General features: G+C 36.3%; 1 protein-coding gene across 3 annotated transcripts in view; it reads left to right on the top strand.

Annotated features, from left to right (window-relative positions):
- LOC149216751 (uncharacterized) overlaps positions 1 to 23,636 on the top strand; it is a 261,615-nt gene that overhangs the window by 130,110 nt on the left and 107,869 nt on the right. The window lies entirely within an intron of this gene.

Raw genomic sequence — 23,636 nt, 5'->3', positions numbered from 1 at the left:
GTCGACAGGGAAGCTTTTGCACATGGTTATGGTAGTGATTCTCATGGTTTCCTATTGAATTTTGTATTGCATTAGAGGATTTTTTTCCCAAATTAAATCATAGTTGTTTGCGTGTGGAAGGCGCTAGCACTACCGTCCTGTGATTCCTTGTCTTGGCGCTCAACCGATCCCAATTTCCCTAACGATAATCGCTAGGAGGAGAATAGCTCTGAGGCCACAGATCAAACTCTGGTAATATTAAACAATATATGCTAGAAACTAAACAAATTGAATAAATGAGATTAATTTGTGTCCTTTCAAGTTTTAGCTAAATAAAAATCTAATCTTATCCTACCTGCCTAGATGCCATGACATGGCATACTTATCTACCAATAATATATTTTTAGTTAGTTTTTGCATTCATACCAAAGTTTGAAATTTTAATCTTAGGGAGAAGTGATTTGTAGGCTCTCATGTAAGATTTAATGTAGAACTAAGTATCTCAAATAAGATTGCTCTGTATTGCAGAAGATTAAGATCCATTTAATTTGCATGTATGAGATTTCAGAAGAAATTCTATTCTTTTCTATAACGTCACTTCACTATATTTTAAAAATTAAAGAACCAACTTACTATTTAGTAGAATCTCTGAAAATCTAATTCTACAATTGGTTTTTTACAACTAACACTTAGGAATTTTACATTGTTGTAATGGTTCTTCTTTGTAATACAATTCCATAGCATTCTTCTATCTTTCCCATATTATTTGTCCTATCTCCGTACCTTCTTTCTACCTAAAAGGATCTTGAACGAGCAAGTCCTCATCCTCAATTTGGTTAAAGGCAATTATTTCCAGGCTTCAGGCTCCACTCTCTTCATGAAGGCTCTTTGTAGTTCTATCACCCATGGTCTTAGATATTTTTCTCATAATTGCTTCTCTAGCAAGTTTACTTTTACTTATGGGCCCTAGAACACATGCTTCCACTCATTACTCTTTCTAGTCAAATTATTTATAGTATCCAAAGACTTCCTGACCACAAAAAATAGAGCAACAATGTTTGTGCTAAAGATGATATTATGAAAGTCAATAAATGTCTCTAGTCTTTTCCTGGAAGAGAGGTTATGTTTTTGCTAATGTGGTTCCCTATCTACCAACGAATTGATATGTGGTAATGTCAAAGGAAAATATTCCCAATATTTGTGTACATTTGTTTAGGACTTACTTTGTGACCTTCCCAACAAGGATCTACTAACATTTGAAATTTTTGGTGTAGTTATCATTGTTTATTTGGACAAGAGAACAAAAGGTGAGACCTTTTAGCTAAACGAAGGACCTCATTTGTGCATAATAGGAGTTGTCAATGTCATTTTATTGTGAAGATTATGAATGAAATTCCTAATAGATAAATACTAACTTTCAATATGTATGAACATGGAGATGGACAAGGTTGACCTAGTCATTCCCAACATGACACTTCAGGTGAGACCAGGACCTTGCATAGGCCAAAGCTTTCAAGGGATATTGTTGCATATGTAGAGAGTTGTTTCTTTTTTGGAGTGCCTGTTGATATAGTGTATAGAACCCACATTAAGAGACATGTTGACATGGATGTGACAACTCGAGATAGGGATTTCTTCTTATCAGGAAAGATATTGTAAATATATATAATATGTTGGCGAAGGGAAATTATCAACTTCACCAAAAGGATGACATGAGTGTAAACGTTTGGTATCAAAAGCATCGAAAAAAAATTCTTTTACCAAAAGCCCAATGGTGTAGAGGTCCCTTTTATAATAGCCATGGATTCAAAATTTAATACAAATAAATATGGGGTAATTCATATGCCAACAATTGATTGAATATATTCATTTAAGTTGTAGACATTCAATATAACTAATAACTTGTATTTGACTTTATGTAACGTTGAATATGACAATATCAATTGTATACACTTGTGGAATTTGATGAAAAACAAAGTGGAGTGCCAGTTGCATGGGTCATGGCATCACGAAACACATCATATGAAATTACACTATGGTTGGAGCAGCTCATGCACAAGTGTTTCGAAACCTGTCCTGATTAGAAAGTAAATGATTTCATCGTCGATGTTGCACTGGTTAGAATCATCGCCTAGAGGTAACTTTAACATTGTCATGATGTAACCAAGCTTGCATTTTTTCTAAAAATAACACACTAAAATTCATTGAATATGGAAGGAAGATCACAGGTTGTGATGCGATCTTATGTGTTTGGCATGTACAGAGGCCTTGTTAAAAAAATGTCAATCGGTTGGCCACTGGTTCCATAAAATCCAATGAGATGTTCAGTGAATTAGATTTCATCATGAAGCACGTTCTCATTAATGAAGTGGAAGATGAAACCAATCAATTTATTTATCAAATTTGCAGATGAAGAGAATTTCTTACATTATTTCCACAAGAATTGGGTTGTTGGAGATAAGATTCGTAAGTAAACAAACTTTTCGTATTATATGCATTTTTGTTTTCTATAAAGGTGATGTATTGAGACTAACATGGTTCTATTTACAATTAGGGATGTGGGTGGAAGGTTGTTGGGATTTTCCTCATGCAAATTAGGAGACCGTTAATGATGTTGAGTTATACCATTGTTACCTAAAAAAACATTTCTTTTTGATAGAAAGAAAAAATTTGCCCATAGAATGGATTGGTTGTTGAATATGCTACTAGCAATCATTGAACCTCGTTGTCGGTTCAAGGAAATATTAAAAAAAAGAAGGATTTCTAAACAACTACAAGATAGAAAAGTAGATGGAATCATCGGTGGAACAAGAAAGAAAAATTCCAGATACTGATTGTTGTCCTCATGAGAGCATAACTCGTGCTTATTGGGTGAGAAGTTAGACAGATTGAAGTAAAAAATACCTTGTCACTTGGTATCACACAGATTTTATAACACATGAATGTCCATGGTCAATTCGTGGAAAAATTTGCAAGCATGCCATAAAGGTTAATTGGTTGTGTTTCCACTCGGATAATTCAAATCCATTGCTTCATCAACATGCAAAGGATAACATATTCAATGACCCATCTGAGATCAATATAGAGCTCCAAAACCATGATGTAGATGTTGATGCTACTCTTATGGCCACAAATATTGTTGATGTAGATGCTGAGGCACTTCATTTGGCAAGGAAGGAGTTGTTTAGCCATGTACATCTCATTTTAGATAACTCTCCTACTACATTGACGAAGACAAACCAATTGACTGGTCTGGTTAAAAAATGTTGGATGAAGCCAATAATTTGCACATTATGGATTTTGAATTCACACATGGGTTGGGTTCTGTTGATTCATCTTTGAAGAGGAAGAAGAGTTTCCTTAGCCTTAAAAAGAAAAGATGAAGCAGTAGAAAAAACTGTGGTTTGGAAATTGATTTAAATGTTGATCCATCAGAATTCGAACCATTTGAGTTTCGATACCTCAATAAGTGAGGACGTCCTCGATCAAATATTTCCTTGTCTATGGTTCTAGGTTAGTTTCATGTGTTAAATAGAGTCATGGTTTTAGATTTAAGTATTCAGTCATCACCATTCTTTAACATGAGGTATGTTTATTTTTATAGCAATGCAACAATCCATAACCATGGTGATAACCCAAGACCAAAGGGAGATGCAAGACCATCCAATCTTACCTATCATGCCAAGTACATTTGAAACTCTATTTCATTATGTGCACACATATACCTTGATGCTCTAGCAAATTTCATTGCACTAACATATGAAAATTTGCTGAGTAACTATAGAGCAAGTGGAGAAGCGTCATCTTCTACTATGATTTATCATCCATGGAAGGGATTCAACTCTAGTGAGAATCAATGAGTTATGCACAAATAATAGGTAAGTACTTTGCAGAGAGTGTATTCATGTACTTTCCGAAGTGATGGACCAATCAAATGCATATCAACTTGGATAGGGTTCTTTCATTTATTTGGTTTGAGTGGTAAAATATTCTTAATATTCCTTATTCTGCCATGTGCAATTTGCATGTGCCTCACATTGCTTGGGCTGGTAATGGATATGAAAAGACCTTCCTTGCTAAATTACTGAATTTGTTTTAGGACTGTTGCAACATGCTTTTGCAGCCCTAGTTGTCCTAAGAATATTGTTAGATAGCCCTTTAATATGCCCATTTGACCCCCTAGCCCAATTTAACAAAGGCATTAAGGCCTGCAGTTGATATTTGGAAAAGAACATTTTCTTAAGCATCGCAACTTCCATGTCACTAGACCCAATTTTGAGTACTTTTGAAAAATCATATAAAAAATAAATAAAATATATAGATATATGATTTATATAATGTAACTCTCAGTGTTTTTCTTGTGCTCATTTGTTGAGTGCAGACTTCTTGCAGTTTTTCTACTGTTTGCGGGATTCTCTTATGTGCAACACTATGCTTGGAACATCTTCAAACTATGGGATTCTGATGGGGAACCAATTGGTTCCTGTAGTCCCGAAAAGAATTATTATGGGAAATCATGACAAAAGAAACTCAAAATAGAAGAGGATAAATTTAAATGCATCAATTTGATGTGAGGATCCTATGATAATAGATTGCATATCTTGTGGTGAACTTCATGGATATTTATTAGTAAGGTTGCTTGCATGGTTTTCTTTGTCTAGCTTCTTTTGTTTTTGTTCTTTGTGCAAGGGATGGAATTCAATGATATATTCTCCAAGTTTTTTGAATTTTTGTTAAGAAGTCTCATTCTGTTGCCCATGGTTCTACATGGTGGACTCCAAGTTAGATGATGGAACTGTGTATTTGAACATAGCTAGTGTATGGATTATAAATGCAATCTTTATCTATACCATAAGAAACTATAAATATAAGAAAAATGAGATGAAGATCTTATCTTTTTAACAATTCTAAGATCCTATCCATTATCAAATTTACCCTATTCTCTGATGAAGTGCATTTTTTAGTTTTTGTCAAGGCTAAATAAATTATATTTATGAAATGTATTTTCATGTGCCAGGAATGTGACAAATATAACATAGACTTGAAGAAAACTATTTTTTTGCAATATGAAATAATTCTTCATTAATTGCATCTTGCTAAGGAACCTAAGAAAACTGGACCGTGTGCATATTTCTGCCATGTGAGTCTTCATTCTAGTCAGATTGGCAAAGCATGAGAAGAATCATTGTCCAAAAAGTCATAATTGTTGATACAAATAAGGAATCACTAATTTGCACTTGCACGTGACTAGGGATTCTATTACACAACCAATATTATCATAAAAATGTGGAGAGATTGGAGGGTTGTACCAACTTATCTGAAGCTAGGAATATATACTTGAACCTCATATTTTATCTATATGTATAAAGTTTAGTTTTCCAAAATGGTCTTGTAGCAAATTTTGTTTTCAATTATCGTTGTTTTCATGGCTTGGTAATCTACAAAACTTATATGTCTTGTTCTTGAGATAAGTTCACGCTGAAATTTTGACAGTAACTTTGATATTGAAGACAATTGGACAGAATTCACTGCTTTAATTATTGTTGTCATCAAGTGATTTTTAGTTATTGTTTATGCATCATGAAGATTCCTTAAGAGTGATGAAACTTGTGGAATAAGTTTTGGTATATTTTCTCATTAACTTCCTAGTGGATTGGAGTTGTTTAGAAGTGAAATATTTTAATATTTCAGTCCAGCCCTAAAGTTGTAAATTCACAGAGACTAAATCTAGGAAACCTCTAGGAAAGAGGTGAAATTTCCAAGGTTAAATTAATTGCCCTAGAACTGAAAATTTCAACAAGAAAATGGCTTCAAATAGACATACCCACCAAATGAAAGCATCATCTATTCAAATGCTCCTAAGAGATAATTCAATGCTAGGAGAACCATTTAAGAAAGAGATGTCAAATTGCAAGAAAAAAATGCAGTAGTTTGGGATTCAATTTCAAACTGAACATGCAAGATTATTTAATAGACATCTAAAGATTTCATTTGAAGCAATTTTGCAATACTTGGATTCAAAAATACCCTGATTGGAGTACCTAATAATTGAGTTGGGAAAACATCAGTCAACTCACTCAAAAAAAAAGTGGAGAATAATTTTTAGAAAAATGCATAAAATTTCAACTTTGACTCTAGAGGTTTTGGAAACCTTAATTGCCACAACCTAAAGGTTTTAAAGAAACTAAATATGAATCGTTGGTTTCTTATTATTGGATTAGACATGTTTCTATTTGAACTTTGTGTCTTAAGTAAGAAGCACAAGATTAATTTTTCCAAAGAATGTGCATGGAGAAAGAGCAAGCAACGAGAGTTAGTAAATTGTGACTTAATTGGTCCTATGAGAGAAATGACATGGAGGTGCAAAGAAATTTATTATAATTGTTAATGATTTAAGGTGCTCCAAACATTCAAATAATGAGGATAGAGACGAAAAACAAATGAATCGAGAAGGAAAAATGACCTCAAAGGGCCTAATGAGCCCTAAAGTTGGTAAGGGAGAGATCTCAAGGATTTTGAAGCAAAGTGTTGGATCTACCCCCCTGCAAAGAATATTAGTTCAATCACATCAGGCCCTAAGCCTGGGCATGGGAGATCCCACTTAATCCACTTTTCACTATCACGGAAGAAGTGAAAGAAGTATATCCAAGGAGGAAAAAATATCAAGAGAGAGAGTGACCCTCTAAATTTATTTAGTTAGCATGTTCAATAGATGTGTTTAGCCATGACCAAATCAAATATTTATAGTCAAAATTGTTTATGCTAGATGTGATCACAATGTCATAAATCCTCTATAACATGTGGAGCTTGTTGTGTAGGAGAGAAAGGCACCCTTTGGCAAAAACCCATTATGCAAATAGTACCTTACCCTAAAGATTTCATGCCAGATGTGTTAGGTCCAAGTTATCCCAAAGCTGCTTCAACATGAATAAATTTGTTGCTTGAACAAAAGAAATCTATGAATGTGAATCAAGAACACAAAACTCAATGTGTGAGGAAGATTTCAAATCTATTAATATATGTGGAATTTTTTTGGCTACCATGTCTCAAACTAAACAATTGCCTTTAAACATGAGGATTATTGTTGCCCCCAGTAGACATGTAAATATATAAGTTGTGAAGGAAGAAACAAACCCAATATTGTATGCTCCTTGATCACATCTCAATCGCTATAGATCACTTCACTCTGTAGACTATATTCTCCCTTGAATGCAAAGCATAACTCTATTCAAAGCATGCCAACCCCTATAGTTTTAAAGCCAACTGGATCAAATCTAACTCAACACAACAAAACCACATAAGATATGACGAAAGTCCAATTTAGTGACCATAAATAATGTCATTAAGAGCACAACTATCACAAATAAAAGTGATGATATGCCTCCACGATGTCATTTTTCAAAGTCGGTTGCATTGGCATGCTACAATGTTTGGCAATGATTGTTTTCTTGTTCATTCTTCTTTCTCCAAGATGTGGATTTTAGCTTTATCCATCCTTTGCAAATTTCGGTGTAGGTTTTTCTTTGAGATCCAACCCAGCTCCTTGTCTATATTTTTCTTTCTCTAGCAAGGTGAGATACACCATCAACTCCTCACTATTCAAGGCTTGCATGCCAATTCTAAGTAAATATTTGGGTTCCTTCTAGAAAAGTGAATCTGATGAGGCTACTTTCATTCACATGCAACATTTTGCTTTCATTGGTAGCGTAACTTTACATTTTCTATATTTGGCAATGGTTACATAGACATCACCTTCATTTTCAATCTTTCCTGCTTTTTTTGTTTTTTAAAGCTTAATTATTTTTTCAAGTATGTCTATATTAAGCAACATATGTTTGTAGCAGATACAATTTGTGATGCAATGGTTCAAAGTGTCCAAGATGTGGTAGTCAAGGATTCCAATGGATGAAGGATGATGAGTCAAGAGCAATGTTGAGCAAGTGAACTATTCTCCTAGTCCATAATCATTTCTTGTATACATGTTTTCTATAATTTGCATAGGGTCTTCATTGTTGATAGTTTATTGCATAGGTAACATAATGAAGCTTTCTCCACCTCCGGTTGTGAAGCGTTCCATCACTTTCATAGGGAACATAATGAGGCTTTTAAACATTTTGTTAATAATGTTATATTCAAATAAGGGACATCTAATAAAAATGCATAATGTTTTAGAATGCCCAGTTTATATGGATGCAACAATTTAGATTTCATGCTTGAATAGGTAAGAAATAGATTTTGATCAGTTTAAGTGTGTTTATTTTAGAGGAGGAGGCTAGAACTCATCATGATTCTAATCTAGGCAACTGTAATCACCCGGGATTTCAGAAAAGGCATTGTCAATTAGATGAACCCCTTCTTGTTACTTACAAGATGTTGAATGATTCCAGAAATGACATCCAACAACCAAAAATAGATCTAATAAAATATTCAACACTATCAACGCTATCCTATACAAGAAGTTTTCTCCTTATCTGCATTTACAACCATGGATATGCTCTGCAAAAAAATTCCTCGAAGAAGACCCATAGTACAACAACTTCTCCAACAAGTATGGGGTGAAATTTAGTGCCTGCCTTCTATTCCATCAGAAGATATTTGTGATACTATATGTACAATTATCGAAAAGGATCTAGCAGAAACTATAAATTCATGAGTTGATCATAAAACAGGGCTTGCAAGAGTGGTATTAGACATACAAAGGATGATTTTTAAGGATTTGATAGATGAAACCATCAAGGATATGGGAGCTCTTAGCTATAGATACATACAATCCAACTTGCTTCCCATACTAAATAGAAAACTCCACTTCAATTGATTTAAATTTTCAAACTTTGTACATATGTTTTCTAAATGTTTTCCTTAAATATTGATACAAAATAAATAGGAGATATGCGGTGAATTAGATATTCCAGTAGATATTGTCATCACACCTCATTGTTGGAGTGGAAAAGTTATCAACAGAGATCTCAAATCAAACGAGTATATTAGAAAGAAATTGAGGAGAATATAATTAACTACATGGAAGAGGATTCTATAGTGCTTCAATGAGAAGAAAATCAAGAGCTTGTTTCAAGTTCTAGAGATTCTAGGCAAGGCGGAATGTAGATAGCTCTCAAGATTTTAGGAGAAATAAAATGTTGTAAATATGTATTGGTCAATGTCCATTTTAGGTGTGATATTGACATGAAAAAATGCATAGGTACAAGAATTTGAGCATACATGTTATGTAGTTCTCTTCACAATGGGCCTAATTCTTCTTTGGGTTATGTCAGAGTATAGTGTCAAGTATAACACTGTAATACTTATAATACTTAGTCTTAGGAGTAAAGGTAGCCATTCTTCTCCTGGGTGTTCTTTAATGGAAAAAATTATTCCCTTAATAGGTTCATAAATTCCATGCTTTTCATTGAGCTCCTTCTTATGCTCTTTATATTCAATTCTCTACTCTTTAAAAGGATGATAAAAACTTCCCTTTCAACAATTGAAGTTTCAATTGTTATTCCAAAAAGAAACAATATCATGAGAACATTTAAGAGTTATACCTCTGCCATGATATCGATTAACGATGTTACACCTAGATACAACTAGGAATAACAACCCAAAACATATGATGTTGGGCATATTACAAATAATTAATCATTCTGCATAAATTCAATATAAATTTCAAGGTAATGGACAATGGGACAGAGTCTACAATTTTTCTTTCGATTATTGAAAAAGGAAAAGTATCAACGAGTAACAAGACATGTGTCAGAATCTTATTTGTTAATCAGTCTATTCCCTCATTAACAATAAAGGCCAAGATTGTTTTATTGACATTTTGAGACATATACAAATTAAATAATGATTTTCACTTAAAAAAACATTTCAAAAGATTTTAGCCAAAAATCTAAAACATAAAACTCAATTAGACAACACCATAATGTTTTCTTCCACAAGACCATGAAGCAATTACTTTTCTCAAAATACATTTGTCTGTATACATGGAATATATTACATTTGTCCATATATTTATCACCTATATAAAAATTGTAATATTTGCAAGTTGGGAAAAAATAATACATTAACAAGTTCTTCTTTAGCGATAGAGCCATGTTATGATAGACCCACGAAAAATGATAACAACAACCCATTCACATACTGGGGACCTATCTTGATGTTGATCAATGATGTTTGTTGCAGTGGATGGTGATCCTATTTCATATTTGGCATCTACATATGTGCTTAACAATGCTTTTGACATTATATCACTAGACATACTTTGAATGTCTGCAGAGTAATCGATGGTAAAAGATTGAAATTGACAACTCCAATTTATTGCTTCCCTATTAAGGAGTTTTAAATTTTCCTTCTGAACCTGATAGATTCCTTTCATATGATTACATATCAACTCCAAGTTGGTGAAGACTTTAATATCATTGACATCATGTTTTTTTTTCCTCTTTTATCCCTTTAACAAGGGCAATGTATTATGCTTAACTGTTTTTCGTCCTTCCACGTACTTCTCTCTTTCCATGGAGCAAATGATTTCTTGCCATATTGTGAAGGGAAAATTTAACTGCTTGACCTGGAATTGGAGAGCGTGACACTTCAATGCATAAACACCACTTTTGCACCATTTTTTACACTTAGAAGACCTGGAAAATAAGATAATAATAAATTCATATTAGACAAGTATGCACTTATCTATTTATTAATACTCATCATGTTTTTCAGTGATATCTAATTGAAAAAATCAGTTATTTATTACTAATCTATTCCACTAACTACTAATTAATTGAGCTATCATAAACCATTCCATTTTTCTTTCCTTTTGTGCCTTTCAAATATCATTATAAATAAAACAACTTTAAAATATCATAATGCACAACTAACATCACAACGAAACGACTAACATCTCCAAGCAAGAAAAACACAATATTTGGGAACATTTCTGGTGGACACATCAAAATGAAACAACCAGCCTCTCCAAGCAAGAACCACGAACCATTTGGGAACATTTTTGGCAGATAAATCAAAATGAAACAACTAGCATTTCCAAGCAAACACTTCGTAGCATTTCGGAACAATTTTTTCTGATACATAAAAATGAAACAACCAACATCTCCAAGGAAGAAACCTATAGCAAGTTGGGAAGGGCACAATAGAACCATGAAGTTAGGGAACAATATAGTTTGGTGACTTTGGTCCAATACGAACAATATAGTTTGGTGACTTTGGTCCAATACCCTGATGGTGTTAAAGATAATATGTTTAATCCAATAATGGGCATTTCATGTTTGGTGCGGACTGTAGGGATGGCCTTTAAACAATAGGCAGGTTGGACCTCTTTAATTGGCATGGAATGGTCAATCTAGATGTTTTCGAAATTGCATAAATGAATGATTGTGCCAAAGTAACTTCTACAACTTTGTATAGTAGATATATCACATGCTTAATGCTTATGTTAGCATATGTTGGCTTATATATATATATATATATATATATATATATACCCATAAGAACAAATAAGAATAGTTACAAGCATAAATAAAATTATCTCTATGTAATAGCCCAAAATAAATATGTAATTAATTATCAAATTTAAATCAGAGTAGCATTTACCTATGTTACCTGTGGTTGACGTCTGCTAATGGCAACAAGGTTTTGGGGACGACTCTCCACCCAACCGTAGGCTCAATTGCGCAAGTACTTGCTACAACTGGCCACCCCCGAGCCTCAATCAACGTACTACTGCCAATGACTCCTCTGCCTTAGAACACTATTCTCCCAAGAGAATGAATGATAGAATCTTGGAATGATGGAATGCCTCCCATCTTCCTCACCATCTAATAAATAGAGCAAACATTGGAAGGGGAATCACATGCACACACTCCATGTGTCAACATGCAACTTTTTGCTTTCTTGTTTTATTCTTTTGTTTTTACTTTTTGATAGTTTTACTGATTTTTACTATTTTTCTTGTTTTATTTCTTTTCTTTTTACTTTTTGATAGTTTTACTGATTTTTACTATTTTTCTTGTTTTACCTTCCACTTTTGGAAGCAAGCATAAGCCTCCTCGATCTATATCCTCGTCCATGGCTGGCCCAAAGGCTCGAGCCTGACTCAGACCTCATCTGCCCCAAGGCAGACATCCGGTACAGTGCTCAATGTCACTGGCATCTCGCAAGGTTGGCCCACTCCCTCCACAACTCACTAAGGCGCACAACCCCAGGCATCGAAGTCCTTACACCCCCACCAGACTTCGGCATCCCAATACAAGACTAGGCACCTAGCCTAGAACATCAGGCACTTGGGCTCCTCAAGATGGTCACGTAGCCCTTCAAGAGCTATCCATCAAGAGCTACACAAGACAAAGGAACCACTGGCATATGTAGTGTTGAGTGAGTTTGTCCCCAACCCATATGGTGTTACTTATTCTCCCTCGTGCGTATGGGCTCGCACGAGATCATCAAATAAACCGGCCCTCTCGGCCTATTTGTGGAGTCTTGCAACCAATGCATTAGCTATACCATCATAGTATTACAGAAAATAATCCACATGCCAAGTCTTTCATGTCATCATGAGAACATTCATCATTGTTAATCGGAACATTATAAATAATAAAGAACTGCATGCTCATGCATGTCCTAAATTTTTATGCAACTATCACATGCTTCACCTCATGAAATACCACCATAAGTTATAATATCAATATATTTGCGTCAAAGACATATCATGACTTCACATAATAATGAACCACATGTCAATAATCCTCATATTATAGCATCATAATTCTCATGACATATTATGCATATGATATGAGTATTCAACATTAAATACTTATCATCACGTAGTAAATGAATATGTCAATATACCTCTGCATAATATCGTAATCATAAGGATACATCATCACTATAAGAACCACATTTGCATCATTATATCACAAATCCTCATGTAACATTATAACTAAACTGAAATCATAGTGTATGATTTAGATGTATCATAAAGTTTAAACAATAAGTAAGCACTCCTAATTAGTTCACCACACATTTTAATCAAGTAAATAAGGGAAGTCATTAAGAATAACATTTGCATCTTCCTAGGTAGCTGACCCTGGGCTATATTGGTCCCACTAGACCTTGACTTGCTCAAACTCACGGTTCCTGAGTCGACGAACGCGGCGGTCCAGTATATAGAATGGTTCGACTTGAAGGACTCCCTCCTCGGAAACCTGCAATTTTTCAAATTTGAGAACATGGGATGGGTCGGGTACATATTTTCTAAGCATAGAAACATGAAACACATTATGCATCCTTCTTAGATGGAATGGCAGCTCGAGCTTATAAGCAACTGGTCCAATCCTTTCTAGGATCGTGAATGGCCCAACAAATCTAGGGGACAACTTTGTTCCTTTACCAATCCTAAAGGGACTTTTAAAGGGTTTGATTCTAATAAAAACTTGGCTTCCTTCCTCAAATTTTCTATCAACTCTCTTTGCATCAACATAACTTTTCTGACGATCCCTGGCTTCTTTTAGTCTCTGCTTAATTGTGGCCATTTGTTCTTCCATTTCTTGGAGCATTTCAGGTCCCAACATGACTCGATCCTCTAATCGATCCCAACTTAATGGAGTACGACATGGTCTTCCATACAAGATTTCGAAGGGAGATGCCTGAATTGAACTGTGATAACTATTGTTGTATGCAAATTCTACTAAGGGAAGGTATTTCTCCCATTGGTTTTGTTGATCCATGACATACATTCTTAGCATGTCCTTTGCTCTTTCTGTTTGCCCATCTGTCTCTGGGTGATATGTTGTACTGAAGTTCAGTTGTGTTCCCATAGATCGTAATAGACTTTTCCAAAATCTGGAAGTAAAACGTGCATCTCTGTCAGATATTATTTTTTTGGGCACACCATGAAGGTAAATTATTTCTTTTAGGAAAATTTGAGCGATAGCTGATGCTTCAAAGGTGGTCTTAACTGGAATGAAGTGAGCACTCTTAGTTAATTTATCAACAACAAGCATAATGCAGTTATGTTTTTGGGATGTCATAGGTAAGCCTCCAACAAAATCTAGCGAAACAACTTCCCACTTAGTTTCTGGTATATCATGGGGTTGTAAAAGACCTGCCGGGTGACAATGTTCAGCTTTAACCTGCTGACATTCTAAACATCGGGCCACAAACTTTCTTATATCCTTTTTCATTCCTATCTAGAAAAATAGTTGCTTTAAATCCGCGTACATTTTCTAGACTCCTGGATGTGCAGCATATGGGCTGGGGACAAACTCAATCAACACTACATATGCCAGTGGTTCCTTTGTCTTGTGTAGCTCTTGATGGATAGCTCTTGAAGGGCTATGTGACCATCTTGAGGAGCCCAAGTGCCTGATGTTCTAGGCTAGGTGCCTAGTCTTGTATTGGGATGCCGAAGTCTGGTGGGGGTGTAAGGACTTCGATGCCTGGGGTTGTGCGCCTTAGTGAGTTGTGAAGGGAGTGGGCCAACCTTGCGAGATGTCGGTGACATTAAGCACTATACCAGATGTCTGCCTTAGGGTAGATGAGGTCTGAGTTAGGCTCGAGCCTTTGGGCCAGCCATGGACTAGGATACAAACCGAGGAGGCTTACACCTGATTCTGAAAGTGGAAGGCTTATGCCTGATTCCGAAAGTGGGAAAAAGGACATAGATTCCTTGGGATTTCCTGGGTGTTGTGAAACTTTCGATGCCTGTTGGTTATACTAGTTCAGTAGAGGGTGTTGGGACGGTTACATGAAGTAATAAATAATAAAATAAATGTAATGTCCCTTAAAAAAAAAAAACAAAAAAACTTATCTTCAGGATGAAGTTCCTTAAAGTGGGAGAGTATGTAATGTCCCTTAATAATAAATAATAATAAATATTAAATAATAAACAATAAATAAAATATTAAATATTAAATATTAAATAAATTAATAAATAATAATAAATTAATTACATGCTCTAAATAAATATAAATAAAAGAAATAAAACAAGAAAAATAGTAAAAATCAATAAAACTATCAAAAAGTAAAAACAAAAGAAATAAAACAAGAAGAATAGTAAAAATTAGCAAAACTATCAAAAAGTAAAAACAAAAGAATAAAACAAGAAAGCAAAAAGTTGCATGTTGACACATGGAGTGTGCGCATGTGGTTCCCATTCCAACGTTTGCTCTATGTATTAGATGGTGAGGAAGATGGGAGGCATTCCATCATTCCAAGATTCTATCATTCATTCTCTTAGGAGAATAGTGTTCTAAGGCAGAGGAGTCACTGGCAGTAGTACGTTGATTGAGGCTCGAGTGGCCAGTTGTAGCAAGTACTTGTGCAATTGAGCCTACGGTTGGGTGGAGAGTTGTCCCCAAAACCTTGTTGCCATTAGCAGAGGTCAACCACAGGTAGCATAGGTAAATGCTACTCTGATTTAAATTTGATAATTAATTACATATTTATTATTATTTATTATTTATTATTAAGGGACATTACACTCTATATATGAAAAAGTAAGATTTGATATGTACACATGATTTAAAAAATGACCATATAAATAAATCAAAAGATATATATAAGATTTACACATAGGTAGAAATCTATATATATGATAATTACAAATAATTATTGTTACAATGCAAATATAAATATTCTAACAATAATCAAAAGTGTAGTTTTAAATATCCATATCTCCATGAGTTATGAGTTATAATGAGTTGAGTGAGACCTATAAGCAGCGTAGATCTATCTTAAATGATAAAAAAAACTTACAACTCAAGGTATTTGATCCTTCTTAGTGCTTGATAGGTCTATATTTAAATGATTCCATGTTTTGGGTTAACAATTAGTTAACAATTTTGTCTTAGCATCTACCCCATACATTTTGGAGCTTTGAAGAACCTTTTAATAGTACCTTATCATGAAAATAAGATTGTAGGTTTGGAATATTTGTGACAAGAAAATTATTTGACAATTGTAAGTTTGTAACATATGCATCATATTAGCATTTCTAAGAATTTTAGGCTAAAAACACTTTTGAATTGTCCTCTCTTGTGCGAATAGTTTACTTTTATCACATCTATTGAAAAATCTTATGTTGTTGAGTCTTGACTAAGCTTTTCATAATATAAACTAAGTGATCAGATGGTACCATGGAATTTAGGGTAACTGAAATTTTGTCAATATCAATCTAATCTATATAATCATTCAAAGAAAATGAAGGTTTATCAATCACTATTAAAGGACTAAATGGTCAAATAGAATATATGAATTAGTCATTTGATAAAAAGAAAAACTATGGAATATGGAATTAAGGAGATTTACATAAACAAATATGATTATTGAGTGTATAGGCACAACTATAAGTTCATTCAGAAATGTCAAGATGAGTGACGAAAGAAAAATAAGGTTTATTAATGACCATCTTTTTGGGCTGCCTTCCACTTATCATGATGCAACTAGCATATCTAACTCATCCTAGCAGTGAGTACAACCAACAACATTCCAACTGGAACCATTTGGCTAGGAGGGCATGTGTGAGGAGCATTTATTCTACCAATGACACCCAAGTCTTGCATCTAGCCCCAACTTCTATGCAAGTACTGGTGTACAACTAACATGAGCACAAGCATGGATGCGTCATTAGACAAATTGAACCTTGGTGGGGGCATTAAAAATACCTTTGCTTTCATTGACCCAGCAAGACACAATTGTCTAGGACCAACATCTCAACATTTTCTCCAAGGATGAGATTATTAAAATTTTCAGCAAGTAAAACCAATTTCAGTTGTATACATAGAATTGAAGATCGCAGTGCATGGTCTTTGAGACAACGAGAATAGACATTACCTTTTTTAAATGTTTAACCTTGTTTTACAATAATAATAAGAGGATACAACTTAGGGTAGATCAACTAACTCAATGCATTAGATGACTTCTTTGTTCAATTAATCCATGCATGGTTTTAGATTGATCGAATTTAGATAGTTAAGTTTTATAGTAAGGTTAAAAAGTTCATAGGGAATTACTTTTTTCTAAAGTAAAAGTCACACTACCAATGAAGCTCCCAAGGTCTAGATGTAGTGCTAAGAAATATCACACCTTTAAGTTATGGTGCAATCAAGTATTGCAAGGTAATGTTTTAGAGTTGATAAGGGTTGTAAACCAAATTTGCAAGGTTGCTAGTAGACTGCAAATCAAGGTTATGGCGTGATGTAATCTTGCACCTAGATGGTTTGTTGGATAATCCCAAGTTTTCAGTTGCAAAGAGAAAGGGGTTTGCATAGCAAGAAGGGGTGGGTTGTTAAGGGACCTTTACCCTTACAACAAAGATAGTTATAACAAGGTTGTTTCTGGTCACAATTGTTCCTTTTGACTCAAAATTGTATTAGATTGATGTAAAATATACCCTCCTCAATGGAGTTCTGGAAGAGGAAGTATATATGCATCAACCCTAAATAACACATCCAAATGTTGACTTTGCCTAGTCATTTCACTGATTTAAAGAAATATTTTACTTAATATTGGTATGTAAAGTACATTATGAAATATCAAAGTCTTACCACTAAGATAATTTGATTTGAACATTGCCATGGCTTTGATGTTTTCGTTTTTCTTCTTTTCCTTTCAAGGGCTTACCTTGTTCATTCACCCCTTCGTATTTTTTAGCTTTATTTGTTCCTTGAGTTTCCTTTGCACTCCCACATTCTCATTATGCCTTACCGCACATTCTAGCACCATTGAAGTATTTGGTCATTGATGGACATGGATCTAATTTATTTTTCTTTAGCCTTAACAGAATTCTAAGCAAACCTATATAAGTTTCTTTGGATTTATTTCTTTTTCTTTTAAATGCATCATATGTTTCATTATAAATCAATGTACATGTTCATCAATATTTTCACATTTAGGAGCCAGAGGGAGTTCATATGAGCCCCATTCCTACATAAGCATCGAGATTTTGCTTGATTTGGCTCCAACTTCAGGAGTATCAACAATAACTCCTAAAAATGGCTCTCTTCGCTAAAATATGGATGACTAGGTCTGATCTAAATATTGACTTGAGATGCAAGTTGTTGTAATATATGTGTGTGTGTGTGAGGCAGAGATAGAGAGAGGCAAACTAATTTAGAAGAACAATTTCTTACTATAGGAAGTTTAAAAGTGTTGTGTGGATATTGTAGGAAGAAGCAACCACTTAACAACTCTGACGATCATTTTTGCAGCACTGGTTTTGCAACACTTATCCCCCTCAAGTGCTTAAATCCTTATACTTGTTTAGGAGTTCATAGGTTGTCAAAAGGTGTATCTAAGGAAACCATGGACATATCTTAGGTCCAACCCTCCCACTCTATGTTGTCAGGGAAATGGCCTACATAACAAGTGTGGTATTTTCCATTTGGTACAAGAGTTTGGTTTTTGGTAGAACAAAGTGGTCTGCACTAATAAATTTGAATATGCCTAGATTTATAAAACGCTAACCTGTGTAGATTATAGCACCCTTCTTATGTGACTAAATTCGCCTTACTACATGCATGACGAGAGGATCAATGCACGCAACAAGAACTTCACTCTCCTTGGAAACTATGTCCTGCCTATATCTCAAAATTTCCTCTAACCCATGCGCTTTTCCCAACTTTGGAAAAAATAAATCTAAAATAAAAAAATAGCTCTAATTTTGGGAAAAGCAAACTTCCTAACTCCAAACTGAAGCTAACTAGATCAGAAATTTGTCATGAATAAATCAAATCTGAAATTCACCTTATAAAAACAGCCATAACAACAGTAAATATGTCCTATCTTCTTCAATATTAATGTTAGATCACTTAACATCTTCAACCTTAACTTAGATCAAATCAACAAGATAAAAGTGCTTGGAATTATCAAACCATGAAGATGAAGATAACTGAAAATCAAATCTACAATAAGACTACTCCATAAATTACATATGCAATGTAGTTTGGAATCTAATACTCTTCATTCTTTACTCAGATACTCTTCATACTCCATAAATGACCTACTCAGATTGGAAGAACTTGAGAAATGATTTCATTGTCGATTTGAAAAACCATCAAACAATTTGGATATATTTGTTGGAGATTTTCTCAGATCTCAGGTTGGAAACATAACCACATTAGACAACACACAAAGAACAAAGTTAATTAGATAAAGGGTTCTCTATGTGATGGCAAAGATTGAACAGGCATAATGGTTCCTATCATTGTAATCTGGTTGTCTTGTTGATTTTCACGAAAGCTCCCTGACCTACCCAGATTGGAAGAACTTGAGAAATGATTTCATTGTTGATTTGAATAACCAGAAAACAATTTGGATCTATCTTGGTTGTTGGAGGTTTGTTCAGATCTCAAGTTGGAAGACATTATAAGAATTAAATGACCAAGGGAATTACCCAGATCACCTTCCCTAAAAAGTCTGGGGTAGGGTGGTTGGGGTTGAAGTTGGTTTTGGGTCATGGAAGGCTCAAGGGTCACTAGTTTTGCAATGCCATTTCTTCGAAATCAAGGTTCATGCACCAAATTTACTGGGTTGTTCAAGACCCAACTGTATTTCTTTGAATACCCAATTATTTATTATGTGGCCCAAATTTGTTTTCTAAAGTGGGTTTGATATCCATATATTGTTTATGACTAACATATTTGAAGCAAGGTTCACAAGCTTGAATTGTGTAAATTGTTTGCCTAAACATTTCATACATGCTCTAGTGGTTTTGGGTTTTTGTTGAGTGCAAAGTAAGGAAACACCTACATAAAAGGAGATGCAATCCATGAATTAACATCTAATTTATTTATTTTTCATGAAAATCATTGATCCGGATTTAAACAGGAACACAACAAATTATAGAGATAACCATATACACAAAGATGCAGCGGAAATAATACTTCATTTCATTAATGGAAAATACTGAAATATGCTTACAACCAGAAATGGAAATAAACCAGCTAGGGCGATGGTAGCTTATCTCTGAGAAGAGATGTGGTGGCTACATGCCTCTGAACTGTTCTGAACTGTGTTACAATGAGGCTCGAAGGCCTATTTATTGTTGATAAACAATGGAAAACCCTTAACATTCCGAAATCTAACCCTAGAAGATGAAACGCCAAATTGTGGGCCCCGTTTGGGTAAATTGGTACATCAATTTCCCGGGGTCGTAACTTTGGCATACGATCTCCGTTTGACGCGTACAATAGCTCGTTAGAAAGATCTATCCGAGCACTACAACTTTGGGAGGAAACCTAGCTCCATGGGTCACCCCAAATTCCCAAAAAAACGTCGTTTAGGGCCTCAAAAAGGCTCCAGAAGTTCAGGACCCGAAAAACTGCTAAAAATAGTAAGTTGTGCTACAATTAAGGAAACTGAAAATGCTGAGAGAGACAATGGTGGGGGTCTAGGTGGACTTGGCAGGTGGCCACCAATATCCACCTGGATCATTCCTCCCCCCTTAGCAAGCAATGGTCCCCATTGCGTTGAGTTCCTCCCTAAGATGAGGAAGCTTTTTCTGAGCTGGGTCTCTGATGAGCTGTTCTGCAATCTCTGATGTGTCCAGTAATGGTGGGAAGCATGGTCGATGACGGTACCCATTGAACAGTTGGTGCAAACGAAGGAATGGAGGAATGTTATGCGCCAAGGCATTATTCCCCGCAGCCTTGGTACTGGTGTAAGGACCATGTCGGAGTGGTCTGAGTTTCTGATGGGTTCTGGTAAGGCGTTCCCTTTGCAGATGTAACCAAACTTTTTCGCCCACCTGAAACTTGTGTGGTACCCCTATGGGTGAGGAGAAGTTGTTCTTGTGTTCTATCATGACTGTATCCCTTTGTTGCTGCTATTGCGTGGAGGAACCCTTTGCGGGGGTCATGGATGTAGCAACGATCTTCCCCTTACTTTGGGAGTGAGCCAGACAGATGAATTTCCTGGTCTGGGAGATGAGCTTGCTGCTTTTCTTAGCAGTGATCAAAGAGGTGGCGGTAGGTGGGGCTACCTCCGGTATCCTGTATAATGAATCACCCAAAGAAATAAAGGCAGCGCGAGGCCTTGACTCATACACAGCATGTCGCCTCCACAAGTATGGCTGGCCTAATAATACATCACAAACATCCAGAGGTGTAACATCACATAATACCTCGTCTGTGAAGGGTTTGATGCTGTAGGGAAGGCGGCACTGCTGGCGAACTTTCAGATCTCGTCCTTCGTGAAGCCACCCGATATTGTACGGCTGCGGGTGCGGTGTAGTCGGTAGGCCCAACCGCTTCACGACCTCTGCTGAAATGAGGTTCTTTTGGCTGCCACTGTCGATAATGAATTGCAGCGGCGAACCCTTCACCCACATCTGTGAGTGGAAAAGATGCTCCCCCTCTTCTGGATCTGCAAGTTCATTCTTCTGGATCTTGGCAGTGGCAACAGTGGCGCTGGGATCCACATCAATGATCTGCTTCCCTTTTCCATTCCCCTTGTCAGGTTCTGGCTCAGGGTCAGAACATGCATCTGATTCGGAAGCCTTCAACTCGGCCACCAGCGACTGCTTGGTCTGACACTCACTTGTGTTATGAGTGGGACTCTTGTGGAACTCACACCACTTTCCTGTGTCCTTCTTTGGCTTCATGGTGTTGTTCTTTTCTTGCGGCTTCGACGGGTTGTCTTGGGTCACCCCGCCTTGGCTTTGTCCTTTGGGCTTCGGATTTGCAGATCCAAAGTCTCGCTTCTTCTGTTTGAACTTTTGCTCGATTTTGACAGCATATCGGTATGCTGTGCCGAGTGAGGAGATGTTCAAGAACCCCATCTCTTCCTGGATGTATCTGTGTAGGCAGCCGCGGTATTTGAGTACCAGATGTAGCTCAGAATCTTTGATACCCAACTGTGTGCGAAGGGTATGAAAAATGTTTGTGAACTCTGGCACATCTTGGTCTCGTCCCTGCTGCAGTGTGGTCCATTTGATGTATTTGTCCTCATAGCTTCCGATAGGGTAGTACTGCTCCTTGATGGCATCCCAGAAGTCATTCCAAGTGGTTGTGGCTGAAAATAGTGAGCCTGTACTTTCATCCTTCTGCTCGCAGTAGGTTTCCCACCAGTCCTTGACGTGGGGGGCTGCTTTGAGAAGAGCGAAAACAATCTTTTCCCGACTTGAAAATTCATGAACAGAAAAATACCCATCTAGCAGATTTAACCATTTACCTACGGCATCTGCGTCTATTTGACCCTCGAAGATGGGGATTTCAAAATTAACTTGTACCTTAAACGGTGTGGCGTTTCCAGAGTAGCTGTTGGAAGCCGATGCGTCGCCTCTGGGTAGCCGCTGAAGGATCTGCGCAAAGCTATCCATCATCGCGTTCCTTTGCCGCTCGAGCGCTTCTTCGAGCAAGATTTTAATAGGATCTCCTGCCCCCTCATCTTTCTTCTCATCCGCCATGGGAGGCCGTCGGGATTTGCGAGGCTGGTCTTGCAAAGGTTCGACCAGTTCAAGCCCTAACTCCTTATATCCCGACCTTGTGGGGACATGCAAAGAAAAACAGAGAAAAATCAAACCGCTCTGATACCACTGATCCGGATTTAAACAGGAATGCAACAAATTATAAAGATAACCATATACACAAAGATGCAGCGGAAATAATACTTCATTTCATTAATGGAAAATACTGAAATATGCTTACAACCAGAAATGGAAATAAACCAGCTAGGGCGATGGTAGCTTATCTCTGAGAAGAGATGTGGTGGCTACATGCCTCTGAACTGTTCTGAACTGTGTTACAATGAGGCTAGAAGGCCTATTTATTATTGATAAACAATGGAAAACCCTTAACATTCTGAAATCTAACCCTAGAAGATGAAACGCCAAATTGTGGGCCCCGTTTGGGTAAATTGGTACATCAATTTCCCGGGGTCGTAACTTTGGCATACGATCTCCGTTTGACGCGTACAATAGCTCGTTAGAAAGATCTATCCGAGCACTACAACTTTGGGAGGAAACATTGCCCCAGATTCCCAAAAAAATGTTGTTTAGGGCCTCAAAACGGCGCCGGAAGTTCAGGACCCGAAAAACTACTAAAAATAGTAAGTTGTGCTTGTTAGGATATTCCGACACATAGGATATAGTTAAGTTCAACTTGGTCTAGTATAGAGTTAGGTATAGAGTTAGGTAAAGTGTCCTTCTTTACCGTTGTACATTTTGTAACTTACAATCCGACGGTCACGATATGTAGTGATCCGACGGTTCACTCTCACCTCGGTATTACCGACACTTGATCCGTGGCTTGACACCCGATTGGTCCATGAGTTCTATTTAAAGCGCATGGAGGGTCATTGTTCGGGTAATCCGTGCATGAGAGAAGCTTATGTAAATTTTCATTCTTTGATTAATAAATTGCCTGTAGTACCCACGTTGGGATAGGCCGTGGACTGTTTCCCTCTTTGAGGGTTTTAACCACGTCAAAAATACTGGTGTATTGATTTGAGATCTGGTTGTGAGCGGTGTCCTTTTGGTGTTTTTTCTGAGGAACTTTCCCTGTAAATTCCTACATGGTATCAGAGCTATTTGAGGGCCGCGTCCGTTGGTGATCCAAATCTGAAGCCGGTAGAACTGCATGCGGCTGCCGTTTCCTAGATCTGCTGTTTCTGACTGCTTTCGGGCCGAGAGGACTGCTCTGTTGCGTTTG

Source organism: Pinus tabuliformis, chromosome 1_1 (assembly GCF_031772625.1).
Source record: "Pinus tabuliformis cultivar Carrire ecotype Pingquan chromosome 1_1, CPIR1, whole genome shotgun sequence".
Taxonomy (NCBI): domain Eukaryota; kingdom Viridiplantae; phylum Streptophyta; class Pinopsida; order Pinales; family Pinaceae; genus Pinus; species Pinus tabuliformis.
This window is presented reverse-complemented; position numbering and strand designations above follow the sequence as displayed.